The sequence below is a fragment of the Bombina bombina genome, chromosome 2, assembly GCF_027579735.1.
Source record: "Bombina bombina isolate aBomBom1 chromosome 2, aBomBom1.pri, whole genome shotgun sequence".
NCBI lineage: Eukaryota > Metazoa > Chordata > Amphibia > Anura > Bombinatoridae > Bombina > Bombina bombina.
In genome coordinates this window covers 428,557,599-428,563,598 of record NC_069500.1, presented here as the reverse complement: position 1 = coordinate 428,563,598, position 6,000 = coordinate 428,557,599, and the positions used below count along the sequence as shown (strand labels likewise).

Here is a 6,000-nt window from a genome sequence, read left to right as displayed (position 1 = left end):
CCTGCAAAAAAGCAGCGTTCAGCTCCTAACGCAGCCCCATTGTTTCCTATGGGGAAACACTTCCTATGTCTGCACCTAACACCCTAACATGTACCCTGACTCTAAACACCCCTAACCTTACACTTATTAACCCCTAATCTGCCACCCCCGCTATCGCTGACCCCTGCATATATTTTTTAACCCCTAATCTGCCGCTCCGTACACCGCCGCAACCTACGTTATCCCTATGTACCCCTAATCTGCTGCTCCTAACACCGCCGACCCCTATATTATATTTATTAACCCCTAATCTGCCCCCCACAACGTCGCCGCCAGCTACCTACAATAATTAACCCCTAATCTGCCGACCGGACCTCACCGCTACTATAATGAATGTATTAACCCCTAATCCGCCTCACTAACGCTATAATAAATAGTATTAACCCCTAATCTGCCCTCCCTAACATCGCCAACACCTAACTTCAATTATTAACCCCTAATCTGCCGACCGGACCTCACCGCTACTCTAATAAATTTATTAACCCCTAAAGCTAAGTCTAACCTTAACCCTAACACCCCCCTAAGTTAAATATAATTTAAATCTAACGAAATAAATTAACCTAACCTAAGTTACAATTAAACCTAACACTACACTATCAATAAATTAATTAAATAAAATACCTACAATTATCTACAATTAAACCTAACACTACACTATCAATAAATTAATTAAATAAAATACCTACAAATAAATACAATTAAATAAACTAACTAAAGTACAAAAAATAAAAAAATATTTACAAACATTTGAAAAATATTACAACAATTTTAAACTAATTACACCTACTCTAAGTCCCCTAATAAAATAACAAAGCCCCCCAAAATAAAAAAATGCCCTACCCTATTCTAAAATTAAAATAGAAAAGCTCTTTTCCCTCTCTTTTGCCCCCAAAAAATCAGCTCTTTTGCCTGTAAAAAAAAACATACAATACCCCCCCAACATTACAACCCACCACCCACATACCCCTAATCTAACCCAAACCCCCCTTAAATAAACCTAACACTAAGCCCCTGAAGATCTCCTTACCTTGTCTTCACCTCACCGGGTTCACCGATCGGTCCAGAAGAGGGTCCAAAGTCTTGATCCAAGCCCAAGCGGGGGCTGAAGAGTGACATCCATCCTCCGGCTGAAGTCTTGATCCAAGCGGCGGCTGAAGAAGTCCATCATCGGGCTGAAGTCTTGATCCAAGCGGGCGCTGAAGAAGTCCATCATCGGGATGAAGTCTTCTATCAAGCGGCATCTTCAATCTTCTTTCTTCCGGAGCCATCTTCTTCCAGCCGACGCGGATCCATCCTCTTCTACCGACGCCTACTTGCCGAATGACGGTTCCTTTAAATGACGTCATCCAAGATGGCGTCCCTCGAATTCCGATTGGCTGATAGGATTCTATCAGCCAATCAGAATTAAGGTAGGAAAATTCTGATTGGCTGATGGAATTAGCCAATCAGATTCAAGTTCAATCCGATTGGCTGATCCAATCAGCCAATCAGATTGAGCTCGCATTCTATTGGCTGTTCCGATCAGGATTTATTTTACAGGTAATTTTGTAATTATTTTAACTAGGTAGCTATTAAATAGTTATTAACTATTTAATAGCTATTGTACCTGGTTAAAATAAATACAAAGTTGCCTGTAAAATAAATATTAATCCTAAAATAGCTACAATATAATTATAATTTATATTGTAGCTATATTAGGATTTATTTTACAGGTAAGTATTTAGCTTTAAATAGGAATAATTTATTTAATAAGAGTTAATTTATTTCGTTAGATTTAAATTATATTTAATTTAGGGGGTGTTAGGGTTAAGGTTAGACTTAGCTTTAGGGGTTAATAAATTTATTAGAGTAGCGGTGAGGTCCGGTCGGCAGATTAGGGGTTAATACTTGAAGTTAGGTGTTGGCGATGTTAGGGAGGGCAGATTAGGGGTTAATACTATTTATTATAGGGTTATTGAGGCGGGAGTGAGGCGGATTAGGGGTTAATACATTTATTATAGTAGCGGTGAGATTAGGGGTTAATAAGTGTAGGTAGGTGTCGGCGACGTTGGGGGTGGCAGATTAGGGGTTAATAAATATAATATAGGGGTCGGCGGTGTTAGGGGCAGCAGATTAGGGGTTCATAGGGATAACGTAGGTGGCGGCGGTATGCGGTCGGCAGATTAGGGGTTAAAATTTTTTAATAGAGTGGCGGCGATGTGGGGGACCTCGGTTTAGGGGTACATAGGTAGTTTATGGGTGTTAGTGTACTTTAGAGGACAGTAGTTAAGAGGTTTATAAACCGGCGTTAGCCCAGAAAGCTCTTAACTCCTGACTTTTTTCTGCGGCTGGAGTTTTGTCGTTAGATTTCTAACGCTCACTTCAGCCACGACTCTAAATACCAGCGTTAGAAAGATCCCATTGAAAAGATAGGATACGCAATTGGCGTAGGGGGATCTGCGGTATGGAAAAGTTGCGGCTGCAAAGTGAGCGTTAGACCCTTACCTACACGACTCTAAATACCAGCGGTAGCCCAAAACCAGCGTTAGGAGCCTCTAACGCTGGTTTTGACGGCTAACGCCAAACTCTAAATCTAGGCGATAGGAATTTGTCCCTCCAAAGAGGAAAAATGAAATTTTGGTTTGATGTCACACAAGTAAGTTCCTGTGTGTTGGGGTATTCAGCTGGCTAGTTAGCTATAAAGTAATTGTCAAAGAGTTACTGTGCACGCTGGCAAGCAGAATGCTGGTATCAAGAAATGTCACAATTTGGCAAATTACTGAAATAGGGGGCATTATTCAGGTGCATAATCACGATATATGTACAGGATGGTGTAAGTTTTATGAATCAGTTATACTGGGAAGATTTCCAGCTGTCTGAATAATAGTGTAATATTTGTCAGGAAGTGATTTAGTAATACCTGTAGTTACAATAGTGCTAACGTTTTCAGGGTCTTTTATTTTTGTAACACTAGCTGGCAGGTAACATTTCATAATATTATTACATTATTATTAAGTAAAAAAACTTTCATTTTTCAGATAGAGCAGTGATTTAAAGAGAGATGACTTACTGATGCTGGTAGCTACAGAAGAAGCCAGAAGTTATGTTGCCTTGTGTAAAGTGCACCATCTCTCTCTCTCTAATAAATATTAGCTAGTGGCACAACTGATGCACTGGGATGTGTGTGGTCCTTCTAGAAAGATGAAATATCCTTTCAACCATAAATGTATTTGTGACCCAAAGTCAGATTTTAAGGTTGCATGTGACCCAGCCCTGTGGAGTATGTTACAGAAACTTTGTTCCAAAGCATATGCTGTGGATGATATGTGTGATCTTGCACTGAAATGTGGTTAGCCTTATGGCTGCCAATTCCACAGGGACTATATATGCCAGGTCCTGCTCTGGAGGGTGTGGGCTTCCTTACATAGTAAATGTATCTGACTTATTTCACTTTGCACAGTTCACTCAGGACTCACTAAATTGTATATTAGGAACACTGTACTATTAATATCAGGGCATAGTCCATTTTAACTGACTTCTTTTATCATGTTATACTTTATTTGTAATATTTAAGTATGCTACTAATGGCACTTTATCTGGGAAACTTTGCAGCAGTACTGTGGTTATCTGCCACTTTACTTGTGGCAAAACTTTAACACATTTCAAAATTTGTGATATGTGATTTACTTACCTTAGATGAGACTGAACCTGAGCAAATCTTTAGAAAAAAAGACAGACCCAGGGGTACCAGTTGGCTGTGTTTAAATCGTATTATTGGTTGAGAAACTACCACTGTATATATAAATTTGGTTCCAGCTCTGCAGACTGCTACTCAGCTCCGCCCCAGGGGAGTGTACTTTGCCCCCATGATTGCCTGTGTGAAGATGTCATGCAGTACAGTCCCTGCCCTCTACCTTTCTAAGAAACCAACTAGTAACAGCTGACAAAAAGCTGCAGAGTTTCTTACACTCACCTCTCTCCGGGAGCAGTGGTCTTACAGTGAATCACCTCAGAGTAGGTAAGAGAGGTGCATACACATAAGGGCGGATGGGTAGAAAGCAGACAAGAGCAGGAACTGTACAAAGACAGAGATGATAAGGTTTCTACAGTCACCTTTATAGCTATAATGATTTTTTCTAAAAAGTGAAATCAGTTCAGTGTTGGTGCTATTACAGTTTAATGAAGCCCTCTTGTAAGAATACGGTCTTAATTTAGTTGTGTCCCTGTATTAGTGTAATTACTGTATATGTAAATAGAAATGTCTACCTGAAAACATTATGTTAATAATCCTAAAACAATTATCTCCTCTCTAATCTAGGTGCAGTATATGCTAAGTGATGCCTTTAGCTGATATATACCTTAGATACGAGGCATATGTTTAGCTGAGGGCTATATATTCATTCTTCACAGATTAAAGTCTCATTTATGTCGGTTATTATGTCTTTAGTTATGGAGTCACTCTAACTTCATGATCCCTGTCTTTCTACACCATGTGATAACCTCATTAGTTTGATTTCCCTTCTCCCATATCTATTCTTTATGATGCCACTAATTTACAGATGTTTAACTTGGTAATATATTTCGGTGTGTTTGGTGATGTGATTTTCTTCAAGTAGATAATCTGATTTTTCTCCAACGGTTTATCTACCTGATGTTAGTCTCTGTTCAATCTCTCTAATTATGATCGCTCTTTTTAAATTATAAAATGTCTTTTAACCAGGGCATTTATAGTCCATCAAATAATATATTTAGCGGTAAAATATATCTTCATCTGTAAAAAATAAAATATATACATTTGGTTAAAGGTGTAACTTGTTTTTAAAAGTGAAATCACTTTTATTTCCTGATGTCTCTTGATAACTTTTTCCCTCTTGGTATCTCATTTGTGCAGTTTCTCCGAGCGATGTCTCTACTTTTATGATTTAACTATGTGTGATGTGTTTTTACCTGGGTAAAGAAACGTGGTTATCTTTAAGTTGTGTTATATCTCTAACTAAAAGTTGTACCTCTAGTTAGCAAATGACACAGACACACATTTTTGTTATCATCCATTTTTTATATACACACTTTACTATTATTTCCTGGGCATTTTTTTCTGTCCCACCATCCCTAAAACAGTTTTGCAGACACCATGCTAAGTTATTGTCACCTAGCCTATATCAGATCTTCTTAAACTGGGGGCTTAGGGGGTCCTTTACATTTTTTGGGGGGTTCCACATTTGATAATGTACTGTGTGTATGTGTGTGTTGTGACTGAGTGTGTGTGTGTGTTGTGACAGTGTGTATGTAAAAATGCTTCTATTAAAAGTGATTACTGTTTTTCAGTGGCGTATTCAAGGTTTGTGTTGCCCAAGGCACTCGAAATTCTGCTGCCCTCTTCCCCTCCAAGGTTTTAGGCCTTTTTTGTCCATAATATTTTTGGTCAGGAATGAATGTTAATTTTTTAAAGACATTTCCAAAATAAATGTTCACAGACACAGAGTTATACACATACACATGCGTGCACACGCGCATACACATACACACACCTATCTAATGCTGCAATATATATAAAAACAAACACAGATTTCTTGAAACAATGCTTCCCCAAACACAATACCAAGTGCTGAAAGCCAACAGAACTAAAGGTAATAGCTGAATAAAAGAAAGTTGTAAGTTCTGTGGGTAGTCTCTTATTATACCCCCCCCTAGAATGTAAGCTCTTTGAGCAAAATCTCCCATTATATCCATGTATAATACTTCAAAAATAACTGTAAGCTTCTTACAAATATAGCCACAAAAAGTGCTGCCCCATCCCAATATGCTGCCCTAGGCAAGTGCCTTGTTTGCCTAGGCCAAAATATGCCCCTGGCATACACACATATGCTTTGAGGGCCTGTTGAACCAGTATTCAAGTTTCAGAGAGCTGGTGGTGATGTGTATTATGCCTGTGAAGATTTAATATGTGTCATATAAGCCACTGGTGTAGTTTTTGAATACTGG

The 6,000-nt window shown here is 38.6% G+C and overlaps 1 protein-coding gene across 1 annotated transcript in view; it reads left to right on the top strand.

Annotated features, from left to right (window-relative positions):
* The first annotated feature begins 3,949 nt into the window (after positions 1 to 3,949).
* The window catches only part of GGT1 (gamma-glutamyltransferase 1), a 263,605-nt gene continuing 261,554 nt past the window's right edge, over positions 3,950 to 6,000 (top strand). Inside the window, exon 1 of the mRNA XM_053701986.1 lies at positions 3,950 to 4,036. The gene's annotated coding sequence lies outside the window, so the exon portion shown is untranslated. The remainder of the gene's footprint in view (positions 4,037 to 6,000) is intronic.